At 44.7% G+C, this 24,583-nt stretch overlaps 1 protein-coding gene across 4 annotated transcripts in view; it reads left to right on the plus strand.

The window, feature by feature from the left end:
* The window catches only part of LOC125455374 (RNA-binding protein 25), a 163,149-nt gene that overhangs the window by 53,822 nt on the left and 84,744 nt on the right, over positions 1-24,583 (plus strand). Inside the window, exon 1 of one of the 4 annotated variants that reach the window (XM_048537214.2) lies at positions 15,949-16,069. The exons of the other annotated variants lie outside the window; for them this stretch is intronic. The gene's annotated coding sequence lies outside the window, so the exon portion shown is untranslated. Of the gene's footprint in view, positions 1-15,948; positions 16,070-24,583 lie in introns of those variants that run through there. 4 annotated transcript variants of the gene reach the window in all.

Consider the following 24,583-nt stretch of genomic DNA (forward strand, 5'->3'; position numbering starts at 1 on the left):
GCCTAATGACAACAATTTATTTTTCCTTCAGCAGTAAGCTGTAGTTCTTAACCAGTAACTTTATAATTGTCATCAAGCCACCATATACCTTCTGCAAGCAAAAATAAAAATTCTGAATAAACTGAATCAAAGAGCATATCCTGACAAGCCAAATGGACCATCTGAAAAAACAGGGGAGATTGAATTGTTTTCCCAATTTCTCTCTCTGACTATTGTATCCATGTTTTTTCTCCTTAATCTGTATGTGAATTGGAATGTTTATAAATGGGGTTAGAGTTTTAATTAACACACTTAGAGAAGGGGGAAGCAATGGCCTGGTGGTATTATTGCTAGATTATTAATTCAGAGATCCAAGTAATGTTCTTGGGACTTGCAGTGAATCTATCAAGGCAGATGGTGGAATCGAAATTCAGTGAATTCTTAATCCCCAATTTTTAATGATGACCAAGAAACCATTGCTGATTATTGGGAAAAACCCCGTATGATTCTCTGTTGTCCTTTGGATGAAATTACTGTCCTTACCTTGTCTGGTGTATATGTGACTTCAGATCCAGAGCAATGTGGTTGACTTAACTGACATCTGTGCATTTCAGGGCTGGGCTATAAATGCTGGCCAGCCAGTGATACCCATATCCTGTGAATGAATAAGTAGTTGCAGTTCATAGTTATCTACATGTAGCAAGGGCATTTTTAGTTACAATAAATAGTAATTCTCATTAAAAGACTGAAACCTAGTTTGTCAACGTGGGTCTTATTTGTAATTTGGAGAAAATGGTGTTATTTAAGAAAACCTCTCACCTTTTGTGATGATGCAGGGAACAGAGGGGATCGATTATCAGTATGCTGCCCCAGTGAAGTGTAAGTTTCCACAGATCCCGTCAAAACTCTACTGGTACTGGATGTAAGTTTGATCACTGAGCTGGAAGGTTTGTTTTCAGACGTTTTGTCACCATTCTAGGTAACATCATCAGTGAGCCTCCGGTGAAACGCTGGTATTATGTCCCGCTTTCTATTTATGTGTTTAGGTTTCCTTGGGTTGATGTCATTTCCTGTTCTTTTTCTCAGAGGGTGGTAAATGGGCTCCAAATCAATGTGTTTGTTCATGGAGTTCCGGTTGGAATGCCATGCTTCTAGGAATTCTCGTGCGTGTCTCTGTTTGGCTTGTCCTAGGATGGGACATTGTCTCCTACATCTGGACCACAAGGACTAGGTACCAATTGCATTTGGATTACCCTGAAATGACTGTGGCCTCTTCAGAATTTCACAGAAAGCCACTCAAACATATCTGGGAGGTGATTTACATTGTTTGCTGAAGCATATTAAATATCTCACTACCTCTTCGATGCAGGGATTCAGGTCGCCATGGCAGTTGGGTTTGCTGACACAGTAGACTTCCCACAAATACAGGAGTGGGGTGGGGGTGCAAGGAAACAGTTACACCCACATTGCCTGGATGCTGTGATAGCAATGTCCAGCTGGGTTTGTCAAATGAAAAACATTTCCATTCCCTTAATGTGCATATTATCTGTTCAAACCAGCACCAGTCAAATGCTCACAATATCCAGGATGCCTACATTGTGGAACATTAAAAGGTGCAGATACCTGTTAATTTCGCTTGTCACAAACAGGGTTAGCTGCTGGGAGATAAGGACCACCCTCTCAAATTGGACAGGAATTCTCAGACTGATGCTGAGGAGAGGTATGACATTGCACATGTCGTATGTCGTACATTGCACATTGCACACGGAAGCCAATATCAAGCAGAGATTAGGACCTTTAAAAATGAGATTGATGCCTGTACTGCCCAGGCAATGCACAGTAGAACATCTAACTGTGCCCCACATCATCATGGCGTGCTACATAATCTCCATTGTCCTCCCAAGAATTTCACTCAATATACAGGGCTATCTTGGGAGGGGGATGGAGAAATAAAAAGTTGCTACTGATAAGGAAGCACCTCTTCCTGGTTACTATCAGTACAAAGAAGAATCACTGGGCTCAAAACATTAACGCTGCTTTCTCTCCTCAGGTGATACCAAACCTGCTTCTCCAGCAATTTCCATTTTTATTTCAGATTTTCAGCAGCTCACTATCTATATCTCACTCTCCCTTGTTCTAGAGGACGTTTGCTTCCCTGACTGAACTATTGCAATCACTGAGCATCTTCGGTCACTGTTCCACTGCTGTTGTACAAATTCAAACACTTCTCTACTGACTTCCTCAAAAGAATTAAGTCCGTAACGTATCGGTTGTGCATTGCCTGATGATGAAGAATTCATGACATAAACTTCAAAATTAAAAACAAAATGGAGTTCCAAAGTGGACAGAACTATGTATAGCTTTAAGCTTGATTTGTACTTCTGTATTTGTCATTGTCAATCAATCACTTAGTAATGAGCATGATTATCTATTTAGGAATTTCCATGTCATTGGTCATGCATGGTGTGGGTCCTCGTGAGCCTGATCCCATAATTGCATCTCTGATCACACATTTGGCAGGTATTTATAGGAGATGGAAATGGTCCTTGGTTTTGAGATCATTTGTATTTCTTTCTCCAGTTCTTTTTCTGTGCTTCCTTTTTTGAGCCCCTTCAGGCAGGAGGTTTGTGCAAGTTGGTTTCTTCTGAACAAGGATCTCCCATATATTGATATCTATGTTGCATTTCTTGAGGGAAGCCTTCGGAAAATTTTTGAAATGCTTCCTTTGTTCTCCTCTCATTTGAATGCCTTCCTTGATCTGAGCAAAGAATAGTTATTTTGACAGACATCCTAAGCATATGGCCAGCCCAGCGATGTTAATTTTGGATCATCATTACCTCAGTGATGGTGCTATTGACTACTAAAGGAATTCTGATGTTAGTATACCTGTCTTCCCAGCTGATTGACATCTGTATGTAGTAAAAGTTTTGGAGCTCTGCAGAAGAGTTGGAAGGACAACTGCATTATACACAAGGACCTTGTTATTTCTATATTTATGAGTGTTTAGAAAGGGACAAATTATATTCAGAAGAGGCTACCAAGGAAGCCTTTCAGTTACAAGCCACCATGATAGACAATTTGCGAACAAGGTCTGATCTCCAAAGCCAGGCTGCACTTCGGTATCTTACTTAACCAGTATTGCTAGGTTCCTAATACCTACCTTAGATTGAATGTTTGGCTGAGACATGCAAAAGGGTATAGGGCTGAGGGTAATTACAGGTGACAAAGGGTGAAGGTATTTACAGGGGTTTGCAAGGATTAGGATGTTTACAGTGTTGGGGGGTGGTATATAAGGTGAGGATGCTTACTGGGGTGGTGGTGGTAAAGTTGGGAGCAGAATTAAGCTATTCAGCCCATCAACTCTGCTCACCCGTTTGATCATGACTAACATGAATCTTAACCATTCTCCAACCTTCTCCCCATAACCTTTGATCCTCTTACTAATCAAGAACCTGTTTAATTGCTGTCTTAAATACACTCAAAGATTTGTCCTCCACAGCCTTCTGCAATGAGTTCCAGAGATTCACCACTTTCTGACTGAAGAAATTTGCCTCATCTCAGTTCTAAAGGGTTATCCCGTCACTACTGTGCCCCCAGATCCTAGTCGCTCCTTCCTAATGCAAGTATCCTCTCAAAATACTATGAGGTTCAATCATCATTCAAACTCCATCAGACCCCAGAGTCATTGACCACTCTTCACATAAGCCCTTGATCCTTGGGATCATTCTTGAAAACCTCATAAGGATCCTCTTCAATGCTAGTACAACTTCCTTGAGATACATGGGCCAAAACTGCTCACAATGTTCCGTATGATATGTGACTAGAGCCTAATATAGCCTTAGCATTCTTGACCTCTCAAAATGAAAGCTAAATGTTGCAATTGCCTTCCTAACTGCCAAGTGAACCTGCAAGTTAACCTGAACAAAATCCTAAAATAGGTCTTCAGAGTCCCTGAAGATTTTCTGAAGAGGAGTCTAGGCCCAAAAAAATCAGCCTTCCTGCTCCTCTGATGCTGCTTGGCTTGCTATGTTCATCCAGCTTTACACCTTGTTATCCTCAGAGTTCCTTTTCATTTCAGATTTCCATACGCTTATCCCGTTTGGAAAATAGTCTCTGCCTCTATTCTTCCTACCAAAGTGCATAACCTGATTTTCCCATGTTGTATATCATCTGCCACTTATTTGCCCACTCTCCCAGCCTGTCCAAGTCCTTCTGCAGCCTCTCTGCTCCAACAACACTACCTGTCCTTCCACCTATCTGTGTACATTCTGCAAACATTCTGGTCTCAGTTTCTTCATCCAGATTGTTAATGTATAATGAAGATGGATGTGGTCCTTACGCTGATCCCTGCGGAGTTACATTAATAAGCAGCTACCATCCTGAAAACGACCCATTTATCTCCACTGTCTGCCTTTTGACAGTCAGCCAATCCTCTATCGTATCTTGCCCCTAACATCATGAGCTGTTATCTGATTTAGCAGCCTCCTGTGTGATACCTTGTCAGAAAGGCTTCTCGAAGTTCAGATGGATCATGTTCAATAGCTTTCCTTTGTCTAATTTGCTTGTTACCTCCTCAAAAGAATTCTGACGTGTGTCAGGCACAATCTCACCTTGACAAAGACATGCTGACTCTTTTTACCATGCACTCCAAGTATCCTTAAATCACATCCTTAATAATTGACGCTAAAGTCTTTAGGCGAAGCTGCCTGATTTCCATCTTCTGTCTCCTTGTCTTCTTAATACAGAGTATTAAGTTGGCCAGTCCTCTGACTCCATTGATTCCTGAAAGATTACCACCAATGCCTCCACAATCTCCTCAGAAATGTTCTTCAGAACTCTAGAGTGTAGTCCATCTTGTCTTGGCGGTGTCAACCCTTCTCATTCCTCAGCACCTTCAACTTAGTGGTGGTCCAACACTCACCTCTGCCCTTGACTCTCTGGAAGTTCCAGTATTGGGTGTGAGGGGGAGGGTGTTTACTGGAGTGTATATACAGTGAGTGGTGTTTACAGGGTCATGGGTGACAGCATTTAGAAGGATGTAGGTGGGAGAGGCTGTTTACAGAGTTGGGGTGGGGATCTGTATATGATCCAAGTCCTCATGGAGGGTGAGGGTATTAATGGGAGTGATTTAGAGGTTGAGTGTGTTTCCAAGGAGCAGAGTTGAGACTGAAGGTGTTTATAGGAGGTTATATAGAGAAAAGGATGTTTATTTGGGGGTGGGGAGGACTGGGGGAGGTAGTTACAGGCATGGATATTGGGGGTGAATGAAATAACTGCACAGAGGCCGGTATCCTATCACCAAGTCCACGCTTTTTTACTTGTGCACAGTGGGCTGTGACCAACCAACTCAAAGTCAATCTCCTGAACGGAGGACTGTCTAATCTCCTGATAATATTACATCAGCCAGGCTTTCCTGATTTGGCTCAGGTTAACAACCCCACCACGGAGTTTGTGGTCAACAAGATCCAGCTGATTCCAAGCACTGCATCTCTGCCCCACCATCAAGTCCGGAGATGTAGGCATAGCCTGTCATTTGGAGCTTTTCTTGTGACATTTTTGCCCCAGGTCCAGTTCCTCTGACTGGCTACAATCCAATATGCCCCACCTGACTCTTGCTTCCGTCTTGTCTTGGGAAAGTTTCCTCCTCCTCCTTCCGTTGGTAACGGTATCTATGCTACATCTGTCTTGGACTCTGACATTTCCTCGATGCTGGATAAGGGGGAGAGCCTATGGTTTCGGAAAGGCCTTCTGGCTGTTGAGGGGACGGGTATGTTTTGCTCCTGGCCTGTTTGAGGGGAACAGCTTTCAGGTGATCCACATTTGTTCAGGACTGTATCACCAACCTGAACTTTAAGTCATGGGAGCTGCCCTCGCATCAACCTCATCCTGTGCCCATACAGGGCCATTTCCATGGCTCCGGCACCAAACTTCTTCACCTGAATTAAACTGTCTCTCTTGCTAAAGTGGGGGGCGGGAGGGGAGGGTCGCTAGCATTGGTGTTCCTGCTGCCATTTGAGCCTACTCCCCAGGTGTGGAAATATCTAGTTTAACCTGGTGAGGAGTCTTCTTCCCATCAGAAACTCTGCTGGAGCTATCTCTGTTGCATGTGGAGTTGTCCTATGTGAACAGGAACTGGGTTTGATATCAAGTCATGTGCTCGGCTTCTTCTTGAAGTCTGCCTTCAACATTTTGATTGCTCTTTGCACTAGAGCATCGGACGATGGGTGGTATGGAGCTGTCCGTGTGTGCCAAATGCCATTTGACTTTTGGAAATACTTGAATTCCCTGCTGATAATTGATATCCCATTGTCTGTGACCAATACTCCCAGAAAACAAAGAAACAAAGAAACCTACAGCACAGGAACAGGCCCTTCGGCCCTCCAAGCCTACGCCGATCAAGATCCTCTGTCTAACCTGTCATCTATTTTCTAACGGTCTGTGTCCATTTGCTCCCTGCCCATCCATGTACCTGTCCAAATATATCTTAAAAGACGCTAACGTGTCTGCGTCTACCACCTCCGCTGGCAACGCGTTCCAGGCACCCACCATCCTCTGTGTAAAGAACTTTCCATGCATATCTCCCTTAAACTTTCCTCCTCTCACTTTGAACTTATGACCCCTAGTAATTGAGTCCCCCACTCTGGGGAAAAAGCTTTTTGCTATCCACCCTGTCTATACCTCTCATGATTTTGTAGACCTCAATCAGGTCCCCCCTCAATCTCCGTCTTTCTAATGAAAATAATCCTAATCTATTCAACCTCTCTTCATAGCTAGCACCCTCCATACCAGGCAACATCCTGGTAAACCTCCGCTGCACTCTCTCCAAAGCATCCACATCCTTTTGGTAATGTGGCAACCAGAACTGTACACAGTATTCCAAATGTGGCCAAACCAAAGTCCTATACAACTGCGACATGAGCTGCCAACTCTTGTACTCAATACCCCGCCCAATGAAGGAAAGCATGCCATACGCCTTCTTGACCACCCTTTTGACCTGCGTTGTCACCTTCAGGGAACAATGGACCTGAACACCCAGACCTCTCTGTTCATCAATTTTCCCTAGGACTTTTCCATTTACTGTATAGTTCGCCCTTGAATTTGATCTTCCAAAATGCATCACCTCGCATTTGCCTGGATTGAACTCCATCTGCCATTTATCTGCCCAACTCTCCAGTCTATCTATATTCTGCTGTAATTTCTGACAGTCCCCTTCACTATCAGCTACTCCACCAATCTTAGCGTCATCAGCAAACTTGCTGATCAGACCACCTCCACCTTCCTCCAGATCATTTACATATATCACAAACAACAGTGGTCCCAGCACCAATCCCTGCGGAACACCACTGGTTACAGGTCTCCAATTTGAGAAACTCCCTTCTCGTACTACCCTCTGTCTCCTGTTGCCCAGCCAGTTTTTTTATCCATCTAGCTAGCACACCCTGGACCCCATGTGACTTCACTTTGTCCATCAGCCTGCCATGGGGAACCTTATTAAACGCCTTACTGAAGTCCATGTATATGACATCTACAGCCTTTCCCTCAATCAACTTTGTCACGTCCTCAAAAGAATTCTATTAAGCTGGTAAGACATGACCTTCCCTGTACAAAACCATGTTGCCTATCACTGCCGGGCCCGGGGCGTTGGCTCTGTTTTCTCCTCCACAGATGCTGCCGGGCATGCTGGGCTTTTCCAGCAACTTTGTTTTTGTTCCAGGCCTGAACCACTTGTGTGCAAATGTTTATTGCCACATCACATTTGTTTCTTTTGCACATCAATTTAAATTTGTGCCTTCTCTTTCTTGCTTCATTTCACAGTCAGGAACTTTGTCATCCTGTATACTCTATCCAGTCCATAACAGATTGTTGACATAGCCAGGGATGTTCACATCCAGGGAACATTTTTTTTAAATGGTCATTCTTTTCGCCGTGCTCATGGATGAGGGTTCACTGGTTTTTTTTATGTACAACTTCATGACTGTTACCAGAAATAATTTTATTTTGCTGGTGACACTAATCTTTACAGACTGGTTTCCTCCCCATCTGAAAGGTGCATTAATTCAGATTCCTGCATATAGTTATGAACAAAAGTCAGATTTACACTACTTTTTTTTCCAAAATTGTTACATGATATGGGTGTAATTACAACATTTAAAAGACATTTGGATAGATACATGAATAGGAAAGGTTCGGAGAGATATGGGCTAGAAGCAGGAATGTGGGACTAATTTTGTTTGGAATTATGTTCAGCACAGACTGGTTGGACCGAAGGGTCTGTTTCTGTGCTGTATAACTCTGACTGTATAAGCCCATTTTCTTCCAAATGGGAATAGATCCTATCCCTCAGTATCTTCTCCAGTGGCTTCCCTACCACTGACGTCAGGCTCACCAGTCGATAATTACCTGGATTATCCTTGCTGTCCTTTTTAAACAAGGGGACATTAGCAAATCTCCAGTCCTCTGGGACCTCACCCGGACACTAAGGACACTGCAAAGATATCTGTTAGGGCCCCGCCTATTTCCTTTCTCGCTTCCATATATTGTGTATTGAAGACCATATATTGTGGATGATGCTCGCAGCTTCTCAATTGTCATGCCTGAGTTTGCTAAATGAGCTTTGTGCACGTCCAACCACTTTAAATAGGCATCTACAAAGACCAGGAACATTCAGCCCGTGAAAGGACTGGCATAGTTCATATGCAGCTGAGTTTGAAGTTTACCCACCCAGGTGGGGATGCTGTTAGTGGCAGTTTCTATCCCTGTTTGACACTCTGGGTACTGCCCCACCAAGGGAGCTATGTTGTAGTCCAAACCTGGTCACCAGACGTAGCTTCTTGAAACCATCTTTATCTTTAAATCAGCCAATATCTGCTAGTGACCTTTACTTGGAACAATCACCCTTGATCCGAACAACAATATGCCATTCTCTATGATGATCTGGTTTTGCCAGGGTCAGAAAGGTTTCAATCCTGCTTGTGATAGCCCTTCTGTTTCTCCCATTACTACCAGCTGTTTTAGTTTAGCTAGGTCAGGATCTTCATGTCCACATTTGGATATTGTCAGCGGTGACTGAAAGGGTGTCCAGGAAGTTTAAAACCAAAACAGACTCTTCCGGAGAAGGCACCATCAGTGGAGTATCTGCCAGTGGGAGGTGGCCTAAGGCATTCACATTAACCACTAGGCTTCCTGGACGGTATTCTAACTTGTACGTGCTGAGAATAAGGACCCACCACTGAATTGTAATGGAAGTGAAGGATGGCATCACCTTGTCTTCTTTCAGTGGCCCAAGCAGAGGTTTGTGATCTGTTGCTACGATAAATTCCCGTCCATAAAAACTTACTGTGGAACTTACTCACACCGAAGATGACCACAAATTGTCCTTCTCCATCTGGGCATGTTTGCATTTGGCATCAGCCAAAGCACAAAAAGCATATGCTGTTGGGCATTCCTCTCCATTGGGCTACTGGTGAATCAAGACTACCCCAATACCATACAGGGAGGCGTCGCATGTCGGTACTTCCTCTTGCTTCGGATCATTGTGGGCCAACACCTCAGATGAAGACAGCTGATGTTTCACTTCCCTAAAGGCTACTTCTTGGCAATGCGACCATTGCCCAGGCTGACTCTGTTTCAATAGCAGGTGTGAGGATGATAAGATGGAGGCCAGATTATGCCTGAGTTTTCCATAATAATTCACTAACCCAAGGGAAGACCTAAACTCTGGCACAGATGGGGAGCTGGGGCTCCTTTAAAATCACCCTCACTTTGGTTTCCAAGGGCTGTTAACCCGATTTTGTCCACCCACAATTGGTGTTCCTGGAACACACATTTTTCCCTTCTAAGGCATTTGGAGAAACGTTTAAGCACTATGTCCAAGTTCTCCAAGTGCTCTTTAATGATCGTCCCTGTTACGAGTATGTCATCCAGACAAATGACACCCTGGGGTAGCCCTCATAAAACATTCTCCATGGTCTGCTGGAAGAGGGCACAGGCTGATGATACCTTAAATGGGAGTCTTAATATAAACCCTTAGAGGTATTAATTGGTACATACTTCCGGGACTCCTCATTTGCATATAGGCATGGCTCATGTCAAAAGGCAGACACCCCTGTCAACTTTGCATACAAGTCCTCTATGTGAGGGATTGAGTATTTAACCAGCTGCGTGAAACAGTTTACTATTTGCTTAAAATCCCTGCAAAGGCAAACTGAGCTGTCAGGCTTCACAATCAGTACAACCGATGCATCCCATTCTTCAAACTGCACTGGTTCGATACTACTTCTGCTTTCCATCCTCCAACTACCACCTCTCCTTTTGCCCACAAGGCACATGGCACCAGGTAGGCCTTGCAAAAATCTCAGAATTGTTCCCTAGTCAACATGTAACGGGGCTTTGGCCCCTTTGATAATTCTAAGCTCTTCTTGAAATACTCCTGAGCACTTACAGACTATCAGGACAGCTGATGTCAGAAGCCAGAGTAAATAGCTGTGAAGCTGGAAAAGCACAGCAGGTCAGACAGCATCCGAGGAGCAGAAAAGTCAACATTTCAGGCTGAAACTCTTCATTGAGACTGAGAAGGGGAAGGGGAGCCCAAAAATGAAGAGCGAAAGGATGGTGGGGCAGGTGAAGGGAAGGACAGATGGTGATAGGTGGATGAATGTAGGGGGGTTATTTTGATTGGTTTGTGGGAAGAGTGAAGCGGATAGGTGAGGAGCAAGATGGACAGGTTGGGTCAGGTCAAGAGGGGGAGGGGGCGACATGTGGGCTGGAAGTGGAAGGATTTAGAAGCTGAAGTAAATATTGAGGCCATTGGGTATAAGCTTCCAAGGCAAAATATCAGGTGTTGTTTCTCCAGTTTATGTTTGGCCTCACTGACCGGAGAGAATGCCAAGGAAGGACATATCGTCAGGGGAGTGGGATGGATGGAAACCGGAACATCAGCTTGGTTGTTACGTGCAGAGCACAGGTGATTCATGAACCAGTCCCCAAGCCGGCACTTGGTCGCCCCAATGTGCAGGAGACCACATTGGGAGCAATGAATGCAATTGATAAGGTTGGATGAAGTACAGGTGACTCCTCTGCCAGATCTGGAAGGATCGTCTGTGGCTTCGGATGAAGGAGAGAGGGGAGGTGTTGGGGACAGGTGTTGCACTTTTCATGGTTGCAGGGAAAGGTGTCTGGTGTGCTGGAGGAATTGGTGGGGCATGTAGAGTTGACAAAGGAGTCACAGAATGAACGGTCCCTGCTGAAAGTAGACAAGGGTAAGGAGGGAAATGTATTTTTAGTGGTGGGGTCTGATTGTAGGTGGAAATATCAGAGGATGATACATTGGATCTGATTGTTGGGGTGATATACAAGGACTAAGGGGAGTCTATTCTTATCGTTGTTGGGAAAAGAGGGTCTTTGAGAGCAGAAGTGCAGGAAATGGAGGAGATGCAGTTGACGGCATCATTAATCATAGAAGTGGGGAAATTACAGTTCCTAAAATAGGAAGATTTCTGGTATAACAAGGTGTACAGCTGGATGAACACAGCAGGCCAAGCAGCATCAGAGGAGCAGGAAACTGACATTTCAGGTATGACCCTTCTTCAGAAATGATATCTGGGATGACCTGGTGTGGAATGCCTCATCTTGGGAGCAGATGCAGCAAAGGAGTGCTCTGAGGAGGAGTCACTGGACCAGAAACATTAACTCAGTTTCTTTTTCTTTACAGATGCTGCCAGATCTGCTGAGCTTTTCCAGCAACTGCTGTTTTTTGTTCCAGATTTACAGCATCAAATTCTTTTGGTTTTTATTCAGAGACAATGGATTGACTGAAGCAATCAGATTGATGGATTTTGGGTAGGAGATAGTTCCCCACCCCCACACCGCCTGTTTCATTGAGGTTGGAGGCTGTGGATGGGTGCTCTCCTAGGGTGATGAGGTTGTTGATGATGAGAGAGGTGATGGCTGGGTGACCAGAGGTGGAGTCATGATCAAGGAGACAGGAGGAGACAGAAAGTTAGTGTCTGGCCTCAGTGATGTAGGGATCAGTACACCATACCACCACTATGTCTTCTCCCCCACGACAATTTGCACTTCTCACTGAAGCAGCCATTTTCTAATGGAAAAAAATGTTCAGCCAATCTCAGTGAATTCTGCTTCACTATCATCAGTAGTAAGCGCACCAAATGCTTCTCATAGAAGAAGAGAACCAATAAGTCCTAAATATGGATTCCCTTGATTCTCAAAACCTCTAATGTCTCAGAATTGGAGAAGTTTTGGAGTTTGTAACATTCCTCAAAAATAACTCCATCAACTCTTGCAAGGTTTGAGTGCCTGGTGCCTCTGGAAAAGTTAAACCCCTTATAAGCAAAAGTGCTGCAGGTCTACAAGCAGCCAAAAGGATTACTCATTGCTCTTGACCTGTCCCCACGTAATTTGGCCCAAAAACCAATATCACATTCTTCCCAGATATAGTGGGAACTGCAGATGCTGGAGAATTCCAAGATAAGAAAATGTGAGGCTGGATGAACACAGCAGGCCAAGCAGCATCTCAGGAGCACAAAAGCTGACGTTTCGGGCCTAGACCCTTCATCAGAGAGGGGGATGGGGAGAGGGAACTGGAATAAATAGGGAGAGAAGTGGGGAGGCGGACCGAAGATGGAGAGTGTATAGGTGGGGAGGCGATAGTTCAGTCCAAGGAAGACGGACAGGTCAAGGAGGTGGGATGAGGTTAGTAGGTAGATGGGGGTGCGGCTTGGTGTGGGAGGAAGGGATGGGTGAGAGGAAGAACCGGTTAGGGAGGCAGAGACAGGTTGGAGTGGTTTGGGGATGCAGTGGGGGGGGGGGAAAGAGCTGGGCTGGTTGTGTGGTGCAGTGGGGGGAGGGGACAAACTGGGCTGGTTTAGGGATGCAGTAGGGGAAGGGGAGATTTTGAAACTGGTGAAGTCCACATTGATACCATTAGGCTGCAGGGTTCCCAGGCAGAATGAGTTGCTGTTCCTGCAACCTTTGGGTGGCATCATTGTGGCACTGCAGGAGGCCCATGATGGACATGTCATCTAGACAATGGGAGGGGGAGTGGAAATGGTTTGCGACTGGGAGATGCAGTTGTTTGTTGTGAACTGAGCGGGGGTGTTCTGCAAAGCGGTCTCCAAGCCTCCGCTTGGTTTCCCCAATGTAGAGGGAGCCACACCGGGTACAGTGGATGCAGTATACCACATTGGCAGATGTGCAGGTGAACCTCTGCTTAATGTGGAATGTCATCTTGGGGCCTGGGATAGGGGTGAGGGAGGAGGTGTGGGGGCAAGTGTAGCATTTCCTGCGGTTGCAGGGGAATGGGCCTCCTGCAGTGCCACAATGATGCCACCCAAAGGTTTCAGGAACAGCAACTCATATTCCGCCTGGGAACCCTGCAGCCTAATGGTATCAAATGTGGACTTCACCAGTTTCAAAATCTCCCCTTCCTCTACAGCATCCCTAAACCAGCCCAGTTCATCCCCTCCCCCTACTGCACCACACAACCAGCCCAGCTCTTTCCCCCCCCCTCACTGCATCCCAAAACCACTCCAACCTGTCTCTGCCTCCCTAACTTGTTCTTCCTCTCACCCATCCCTTCCTCCCACCCCAAGCCACACCCCCATCTACCTACTAACCTCATCCCACCTCCTTGACCTGTCCGTCTTCCCTGGACTGACCTATCCCCTCCCTACCAATACTCCCTCCACCTATCTTCTTTACTCTTCATCTTTGGTCCACCTCCCCCTCTCTCCCTATTTATTCCAGTTCCCTCTCCCCATCCCCCTCTCTGATGAAGGGTCTCGGCCCAAAACATCAGCTTTTGTGCTCCTGAGATGCTGCTTGGCCTGCTGTGTTCATCCAGCCTCACATTTTATTATCACATTCTTCCCATATACTTTGACAGCAGGATCAAACAAGCCAAGCTTCACAAATAAATACCTGATGCCAGAAATGCTTGCCCCAACTCCAAGGTGCCTGTAGTGTGCAAGTGTTTTTCATGCACATCTTCTTTTCTCCCATCACCAGTGAAAGAAGTACACAGAGTATGGTAGCCTATCACCACGTTTCCCCTTCATTTCCTTATGCAAAGTAATGCTGACTGTGACCAGCCTAGTTCAATTCAGTCAATCCACTTCACCAACACCTTCCACCCCAACCTTCAGTTCACCTGGGCCATCTCCAGCACATCCCTCACCTTCCTGGACCTCTCAGTCTCCATCTCAGGCAACCAGCTTGTAACTGATGTCCATTTCAAGCCCACCGACTCCCACAGCTACCTAGAATACACCTCCTCCCACCCACCCTCCTGCAAAAACTCCATCCCCTATTCCCAATTCCTCCGCCTCCGCCGCATCTGCTCCCACGATAAGACATTCCACTCCCGCACATCCCAGATGTCCAAGTTCTTTAAGGACCGCAACTTCCCCCCCACGGTGATTGAGAACGCCCTTGACCGCGTCTCCCGCATTTCCCGCGACACATCCCTCACACCCCGCCCCCGCCACAACCGCCCCAAGAGGATCCCCCTCGTTCTCACACACCACCCTACCAACCTCCGGATACAACGCATTATCCTCCGACACTTCCGCCATTTACAATCCGACCCCACCACCCAAGACATTTTTCCATCCCCACCCCTGTCTGCTTTCCGGAGAGACCACTCTCTCCGTGACTCCCTTGTTCGCTCCACACTGCCCTCCAACCCCACCACACCCGGCACCTTCCCCTGCAACCGCAGGAAATGCTACACTTGTCCCCACACCTCCTCCCTCACCCCCATCCCAGGCCCCAAGATGACATTCCACATTAAGCAGAGGTTCACCTGCACATCTGCCAATGTGGTATACTGCATCCACTGTACCCGGTGCGGCTTTCTCTACATTGGGGAAACCAAGCGGAGGCTTGGGGACCGCTTTGCAGAACACCTCCGCTCAGTTCGCAACAAACAACTGCACCTCCCAGTCGCAAACCATTTCCACTCCCCCTCCCATTCTCTTGATGACATGTCCATCATGGGCCTCCTGCACTGCCACAATGATGCCACCCGAAGGTTGCAGGAACAGCAACTCATATTCCGCCTGGGAACCCTGCAGCCATATGGTATCAATGTGGACTTCACCAGTTTCAAAATCTCCCCTTCCCCCACTGCATCCCTAAACCAGCCCAGTTCATCCCCTCCCCCCACTGCACCACACAACCAGCCCAGCTCTTCCCCCCCACCCACTGCATCCCAAAACCAGTCCAACCTGTCTCTGCCTCCCTAACCGGTTCTTCCTCTCACCCATCCCTTCCTCCCACCCCCAGCCGCACCCCCAGCTACCTACTAACCTCATCCCACCTCCTTGACCTGTCCGTCTTCCCTGGACTGACCTATCCCCTCCCTACCTCCCCACCTACACCCTCTCCACCTATCTTCTTTGCTCTCCATCTTCGGTCCGCCTCCCCCTCTCTCCCTATTTATTCCAGTTCCCTCCCCCCATCCCCCCATCCCCCTCTCTGATGAAGGGTCTAGGCCCGAAACGTCAGCTTTTGTGCTCCTGAGATGCTGCTTGGCCTGCTGTGTTCATCCAGCCTCACATTTTATTATCTTGGAATCTCCAGCATCTGCAGTTCCCATTATCTCTCTCTCTCCAATCCCTCAAACTGGACGGTTTCTAATCTCCAAGTTATATTGGGTCAGCCAGGGTTTTCCCGATTGGCCCAAATTAACAACCCCCAATCACGAATCTCATAGTCAACAAGATCCAGTTGGTTTCAGTCACTACAATGATTGTGTACATTGCGGGTGGTTTATAGAAAGCGGGGCTGAGAATAAAGACGTTCTCAGAGGGATTGTGGAGGTTTAAGGGGTGTCCAAAGCACGATGTTCTTATTCGGGTGGGAGAACTCGTTCATGCGATTGCGTGGACCGTGAACGCTGCGAGGCAGATCGCGGGATTGCGCGCACGTTATGATGTTCCGTGAAGGCGCGCACGTGGTGACGCACAGCCTGCGGGCTGTTGTTCCGGGAGCGAGGCCGAGCGGCTGAGGATTTGCGGTTGAGTCCGATACTGAGTGCCGAGTCTTCGGGCTCAGCGTGCAGTACGCGCTGGTGAGTATTCCCTAGCCCCGAATGACCGTGCACTCTTAACTCTGTCTGTGTTGATTCTGTTGGAGGCCCAGGCCTCCAGCTTCGCCTGCGAATGAAGCTTAGGCCAAGCTCTGGTGTTACTTGTGAAGGGAGTGGGGCTGTGCCCACTCGGGCCTGGGTCGCAGGCTGCCGTTCCTCCCAGTGGCCGCGGACGCCGATTTGCAGTTCGGGCCGGCCTCTACCTATCTCCCTTCGTGGGTAAGGAAATAGTGGAGTTCGGTGCGGCGCGGGCAGAGGCCGCTGGTTGTGCGCATCGGAGGGCCCTGACTCTTCTCGCCATTTTGTGGAGGTCCCCGAGTTTGTACTGGGCCCTTCTCCCCCCTCCCAATCAGATTATATGCTCGTGTTTCCACAGGGCAGTTTCCTTAACTCTTCCCTCTTCTGTCCTCCCAACCCCCATCCGTCTAGTATGGTTAGGGGTAGAGAGTGTTAGTGTTTTCTGCCGGCCTTCAGAGAGAGATGGGATCGTGTCTCCTCCCAATACACCAACATTCTTCTTAAGTTGTATATTTGCCACAATAAAACTTTGCAACAAAATGGTGGCGTTTCCTTAGCTCGCAGAGCCGGCCTGCTGAACATTTCTCCCTTCCAACCTTTCCCGTAGGTAGGGTTACCCTCCTCGGTTAAGGATTCCCGGCAGAAACTACTTCACTCCTCGTCTCCCACTCTTCTGCGACTTGTTCTTTTGCTACACTTTTGCATCGGAACGCTCTTGCGTTTTAGGATTTCTTTGCCCCTCGTGATCTTTTAAACCATGAAGTATTGAGCAAAAACCTGATAAAGGGATTGTGACATAAGTGAAAGGGTAATAATTAGTTCTGGTTAAATTAAGATTATGGAGGAGCAAGGTTAGACTTGTAAATTGTTAGACCGAGATGCAAAGCGCTAGTTTATTTTTTTAAGAATACAGTATATTTTTAACGGAGGTAATTTTCCATGACAAGTAAGTAACTAATTGTGTTTTTGTGCAAATAGAAATTTAGGAATATTTTAGATAATGCTGGTAAGTGATAGTTCTCGTCAGTAGCAGCTGCTTCAGAGGATCTCCTGTTTGGACTTGTGTTGAAGTGTCAGCTCTTGTCCGTTTATTGCTGAAGACTTTGATTTCTTGTTGGGCTGTGATATTGTAAATAGAAATTGCTGGAGAAACTTTAGGTCCATTGTGGCACCATGATGGAGAGAAAAGTGTTTCAAGTCCAATGACCCTTTTTTTATGTAGTTTTGAGGAAGGGTCATGAATGTCTGCGCTGCTTTCTCTCCACAATGCTGCCAGCTGTTAAGTTTCTCCAGTTTTTATTTTTGTGTGTTTCAGGTCTTCTGCATCTGCAATTTTGGTTTTGATATTTGCCTGTGGAATGCCAACTGATTTCAGACCTGTCTTCCTCTTATCCTTCAATTTGAAGATTCTGATTTTCTGAGAGACTGATTATTTTGCTTCTCAATCCTGCAGATATTTGGCTCTGAGACTGGACATACCGTGCGATACAAGATTCCAGAGTATAGGATTTGCTTTCTTTTTGCTACTACTGCAATACATAATCATTTAAGGCATTGTGATCTAAAGCCTTGATGAAGCCAGTATGATGAACAAGTTTTTTCCATTTATGTGGAATAGTCCCAGTCATTCATCTCAGTGCTATCACACTCTGAGGAGACTTTCAGAACGTCTTTTAAATTGTTTTCTATGGTCTCCTTTGAAATATGGAAACTGAAATAACTACAGATGCTGTAAATCAGAAACAAAAACAAAGTTGCTGGAAAAGTTCAGGTCTGACAGCATCTGTGAAAGAAAAAAAACAGTTAACATTTCGGGTCCGGTTCTGAGGAGGGGTCACTGAAATGTTAACTCTTTTTTTCCTTCACGTGCTGCCAGACCTGCTGAGCTTTTCCAGCAAGTTTGTTAATGTTTGCATGAATCCTGTTTGAAGATTGAGAAAACTGTAAACCTAGTTGTGCAGAAGGTTTTTGGGCACAAGCATTATCTCTCCAGTCCGTTGAAATTGATTTTTGTGGAGGTTTTCGTGAATGTTTGTGAAGCTGGCCTCATCCTCCCATTCAGTCTGGAGGATTTCTCCAGTACACACTCTCACTGATATGTAGTCCAAATGCCACTGCAAGTGCAGTGGTGGCAGCTGCTTTCTACACGAGGACTTCTGTGACTTTTGGAAGTCTTTGTTTATCTGCTGTCGTGTGCAGAAGGCTGAGCTGTTGTACCTGATGTGGTGTTGGAACCCCTAGTCAGTAGTGACATTTTGAGAGAGGTGACTGCCAACGCATGGGAAGCGGAGTCCAGAGGCTTTTCTTCAATCTGTATTGAAGGTGAAATATTTGGCTTACCAGGTTGGTATGTCTTTTGGTTTGAAAACATTCAAAGATACGGTGAATGTTAATACAGAAGGAAATTGAGGGTAACTTGCATGTCTGGTACAGAATGGGCAATGACAGATCAGTCGCACTCAAACCATTAGTAATGTGTTTGGTTGTCAGCTTCATCTTGTTATTTAGGTGACTGTGATTACAGCCTTTTCCATCAGTATTTAATACTGACACACAAGTGCAAGTGATCCCTGAGGTGAACAGCACTATCAGGTGGTGAATAATATGGTGTTTGTCACAAGCCTCACTTCGCACTCTTCCAGATTGTGAAGATTCTCACTGGCGATATTACTGAAGAATTTTTTGGATACACAAGCCTTTGGAAGACAATTCACCAGAACCTAGTGGCGTATTGAGTCACATTGCTCGATCAAGTAAATGAGTGTCATGAAGAGTTCCTGGTTTCTTTGGTGTTTTTCTTGGATTTACCTGGTAACAAGGACTGTATCAGGTGTTTCTCTGGGCCAGCTAAAACCACATGTTTCTGAAGTGTTCAGTAGCTACAGGAAGTAGGTGAAAAACGTTAGGATTTTTCCGACCGTAGTCATGGGAATACTTTAATGAGTTACCCTCACTTATCTCTCTCCTTGAAAGTTACTCGTTACATTCATGAAGTTGGGAATGGTGAATTTTTTTTCTTTAAAACCTGCATGTGAGTATCTGAGGTATTGATGTGCAGAAAAAGCCCAGCAGCTTTGGAGCACCGTTTTGTTTTTCACTTGATTGCTTGTTGCATTGACTGTTGTCCCTCCGTGGTTTGCAATAGCTCAGAATATCAGCTACTGCTGGGATTTATGATTTATGTTGTTGAAGTTGAGAGCGTCCTGTGAGTTGAAGAGATTTTGGTGTTTGGCCTGTAACTGGACCTGCTGGCAACAAAAAGGCTGTCCATGTTATGCAATCTTCTGACCAATCTGTCCAGCTTCACCTTCACACAGGGGCTTCTTAATTTGAAGATTTTTCTTCAGGTTTTAACTAAAGTTTGCAAGTAGAGTCATAAATTAATGAGTTTCTAAAAATGTGGAAAGGTAAGTTTTTTTTTGGGCAGAATGGTGGCTCATTGGTTAGCACTGCTGCCCCACAGTACCAGGGACCTGGTTTTGATTCTACCTTTGGGTGACTGTGAGGTTTGCACATTCTTCCTGTGTCTGCATGCATTTCGTGCAGGTGCTCCACTTCCTCCTGCAGTCCAAAAATGTAAGGGTCAGGTGGTGTGACCATGCTAAGTTGCCTCCTAGTCTCCAGGAATATGCAGGCTAGGTGGTGGGGACAGGGTAAGAGGTTGGATCTGGTAGATTGTTTTCCGTAAGTTGGGTGCTAAATAGCCTGTTTCTGCACTTGGCATTCTATGATAAACATCCAACCATTTCTACATGTTTTAACCTTGGAACAGAGTGAGGTACACAGGAAATATAATGAACTAGGTCAAATGTCTGAGGTAAACTTCTGAACTACGGGAGGTATATCATAGAATACCCACTAAGGGCCAAAAATTCCACTTGTACAGTCGAACAACCGTGGTCAACATGCATTAGCTTTGCACAGAATCTTATTCTGCATACAACTTGCACAAATAACAGAAAATAACAGTACAATCCACTTGACTGCATGAAACTTAGAAAACAAAGCCACAAAGAATATTGTGAGATTACAGGAGGCCATATCAAAAAGTAAAGCATGATAATGATACAAATTATATTTTTTAATAAATATCTCATAAGTGAATCTTACACCCATTCGAGGTAGGATATGGCCATAGGTATAGGTTGGTTTCTGAAGTGTTCACAATGAAGGAAAATGGTAAGATAGCTGAAACAGAGGTACCTGACAATAAATTGAAGGAGGAAAATGGAGACTTCATTGGATTCATTAACCAAGTACAAATGGGGAGGAACGAGACATACAGCTTATAATTAAAACTTTGGACCGATTTGTATTCCTTGGTCAGTTTTGGCTGTGAGCCCTTTAACCTGGCCTGATCATGGTTGAATCTAGCTCCTGTGTAAACCAAGTAAGCATTTCAAAAGGAGTGAGAACCACTAGCTTTTGAAAATTTATTTTTGATATCCATTACTACCACTTAGGGCAAGGGCCATAACTGTAGGAGCAGAAGGAAACCACTTGTCACTTGAATCTGCTGTGCCATTCCACGGGAATGCTAATCTAATGATTCTCAACTACACTTTCCTGCCTTTTCCCTTGATTCCCTTACTGACTTTAAAATTTTGTCTATTCATTTGCCCCACTCTCAATGGTCATCTGCCGTGAAAAATTCCACAGATTCTCTACCCTGTGAGAGGAAAAAATTATCCTCATCTGCCTTGATGTGTGACCCCTTATTCTGAGATAATCCCCTTCGGACCTAGTCTTTCTGACGAGGGAAAACAAACTTATGATATAAAATCCCCTAAGAATCTTGGATATTTCAAGAAGGCCACCTTTCACTTGAGTACAGACCCAACCTACTCAGCTTCTCCTCATGATAGTCTCTATCCAGGGTCAGCCAAGTGAACCTTCTGGGGACTTCCTTCAGTGCCAGTATAACTTGAGTTAGAGCCAAAAATTGTTCACGGCATTCCAGCTGGCTAGTGCCTTGTGTAGTTGGAATGAAGCCTCTCTGCTATTCAAGTCCATTCCCTCTGAAATAAAGGCTTGAATTCTGTTTACCTTCCCTATTACATCTTGATTGTCAATTAGGTCTCTGCATTATGTATTAAGACTCCTGAACACCCCTCTCTCTTTCTACAGACTGCCTCCAGTTAAATCTCATTCTGTTCCTCCTCATCCTGCAAAGTAAAGAAACTCATGTAGGAAATGTTAGGTTATATCTGCCAAGTCTCTGTCTGCTTGCTTAAACTGTCTGTACCCTGCTCACACTCACTTCAAGTCATCCTCAGCACTTGCTTTTCTTCTATTTTTGTGTCATTTGCAAACTTGGTAATACTTCATTCACAATCCTCATCCATGTCAGTAATATATTGCAAATAATTGTGACTCAGCACTAATTTCAGTGCCACTCTACTGGCTGTCTGAAATTGCCCCCCCACCAAATCTGTCGTCTTGTAGTTAACCACTCCTTTAACTGTATTAGTATGCTATCCCAGCATAATGGTGCCTTATCAAGTAGCCTAACATTTTCCTAACTACAAACTTAAAGCTAACTGGCCATTACCTACTTTTTTTGTCTACTTTTTGAAAAGATGTGACAATAGCAGCTTTCTAATCCTCTTAAAAACTGTCCTGAATTGTGGAAGACTCCAGTGCACCCATTATCTCAGTCGATATTTCTTTTAGTATGCATCCCATCACTTCCAGGGTACGTACTTTTTAGCCCCTTTAATTTCTTAATGCTTTTCCCTCTAGTGATGTTTCTTTCTACTGATTTTTTTCTACTCCTCCTTTTGGTCTTCAATTATTTAGTAATTTTGGAATGCTATTTTAGTGTAGTGCTGCTACTACTATGAAAATGGCAAAGTATTTATTAATGCTTCTTCTATTTCCTGCTGATTATTTTTATTATATCCACAGCCTCATTCTCAGCCTATCCTGGGCCTTTCTCTAAATTTTTTTTCGGTAGTTAAATAACTTATTACTCGATATTACTTCCAAATTTACACACCAAGTTTATCCCTCCATCTATTTTGGATTGTCTTTTAATTTTAAAATCTTCACAATCCTCTGTCTTCTCTCTAGTCTTTGTCACTTTTTTTTTCTTTGGGAAAGTTAGGGACATTAGATTTAATTAACCATGTTGGCTTATCCCATTCCTAGAATCTTCCTTTCTCACTGGGATATATAGTTTTTGTAGTCTATGAACTAATGTTCTTAGTGTAGGGGGATGGGCTTAGATTAGTTCGTAGGTTGGCGCAACATCGACAGCTGAAGGGCCTGTTCTGCGTTGTATTGTTCTATGTTCTGGGTCTTAAAGATGCCTTATCTCAATTGTTTTTACTGCAAAACATAGTTCCCAGTCCACACTGGTTTCATTGCCCTCATTTCTTTGAAGTTTCTCCCATTTAGGCTTAGCACACTTGTTTATGACCCACGTTCTTCCCCCTGAAACTGCACGGTAAATTTTCCCATGTTATGGCCACTGTTCCCGAAGGGATCTTTTACTCTGATATCACTTATTTGACGTACCTCATTACAAGTTTCAAAATAGCCTGTTCCCTGATCCAGGCCAACCGAGATATGGAAACATTACGTGTAAATTAAGCCACTTGACATGGAAATACATCACCGTTCCTTCAGGGTCACTCAGCCAGAATTCTAGAACTGTTTCTTTAATAACTTTGTGGGTCATCCCACACCAAATAGTCTACAGTGGCTCAAGTGGCAGCTCACCATCACTTTCTCAAGAGCAGCTAGGATTGGACAATAGATACTTACCCATCTTCCATGAATGAATTAAAAACATAGCCAAGATGATTTGTTTTTCTCAGTTGGGAATCTTTGGAACTCTTGGCAGTGGAAGCAGAATCTTTGAATATTCTTAAAGCAGAGGAAGGTTGCTGAGCAAGAAGGTGAAAGGATATTGTGGGTAGGTGGACATTTGGAGTAATCAGATTCATGGTGTTCTTATTGAATGATTGAAATGGGCTTGTTTGCCCAAGTGATCGACTTATTTGTATGTGCATGCGGTTATAGATTTCTTTCAAGCTGTATTTATGTAGTATTAACAAGGTAGAGATTTATTGTCCATTCCTAATTATTCTTGACTAAGTCATGAACTGGTAACACGTACCACTGCACTGGACTTGACGTAGATATGCTTGTCATGCTCTTCCACAGGGAGTTCCAGGATCGTGACCTAATATGTGAAGGACCAGTGAACACCAGCCTGACTTAAGTGCAACGTAGATAGAAGCATGGCAACAACTCCAAATTCTAACTGCAGCACCAGGAATTCCTTTTGAGTTCGAGAGTGGTAGATTTTTTTGGAATTCTCAATCCGAGAGGGCGATCGAAGTCCTTGTGCCTGGGCATTTGAAATAGGTGGTAGAGTTTGTGTTCAGGAAATGCAAGTAAAGATGATTTTCTGAGTTAGCATGTGGGGTTCGGTACACTATCAGAAATGAAGATGTTTTCTCATCAGCTTGTTTGGTAGCGGTTTTTACCATACCTTTTAGGGCAGGTTTGATTTGAACTTTCGGGGTACTATTGCTCCCCCACAAGAACCTTTTTTGTTAAGCGATACCATGGGGGTTGAGCCTTGGACTGCCAGTATGCTTGTCACTATGAACTCTGAAGTCAAAATCATAGTTATTTGGATGTATTATGACACTTCTGGGGCAAGTGGGACTTGAACCCAGGCTTCCTGGCCCAGAGGTAGGGATTCTAACTGTATGCCCTGAGAGCACTAAAATGAGAATCATATCTTTGGATCACCAACCAGTTTGCTCTGAATCAACCTATTTGAACACGTTGTAATGCACATTAGGGGAAGATGGGACTTGAATCCAGACCTTTTGTGTTAGATGTACAGGCACTACCACAACAGCACAAGCGCCCTTCCTCACCAGCAATGTATTGCTGGGCCATGTATCATGTTGAAGGTTCTAAAAATCTTGGATTGGTGACGTTTCATTAAGATGTCAGTTACTGACTGGTTGATTACTCACTGGTCTTGCATCAGCTCTAAGCAGCCAGATTCTGACAGTGAAATCAGTGGGGAATAATTTCTTTACACAACCAATTGATGATTAACTAGCAGGAATAGGAAATCTGAGGAAATTACTTGCTTCTAACATTGCTTCAGTTATCATAAATATTTTTATGTAAGCTAATTAAGTGTGGGGATAATCTAAATTGTGGGTCAGCTGTTTATGGCTAAATTTGTATGTACACCAGAGGAACGTGTTGAGCTGACACCAAGTTCCTTTCGTTTGAGAACATTGATTCAACCAATTGAATGCTGAGTGCAAGAAGATCAAATGGAATTTTCCAAATTATTTGTTTGAAAAGATACCAGTTTAAGTCACAAATTCTGCTTGAACCAAATCGACATAGGATTAAACACATACATTGTTAATAAAAACCTTTCTGCTGCATTGACCTCAAGTAAATTATAGCAAAGAAGAAACTGCTGTAGCAATCTGG

This window comes from Stegostoma tigrinum, chromosome 10 (genome assembly GCF_030684315.1).
Source record: "Stegostoma tigrinum isolate sSteTig4 chromosome 10, sSteTig4.hap1, whole genome shotgun sequence".
Lineage (NCBI taxonomy): Eukaryota > Metazoa > Chordata > Chondrichthyes > Orectolobiformes > Stegostomatidae > Stegostoma > Stegostoma tigrinum.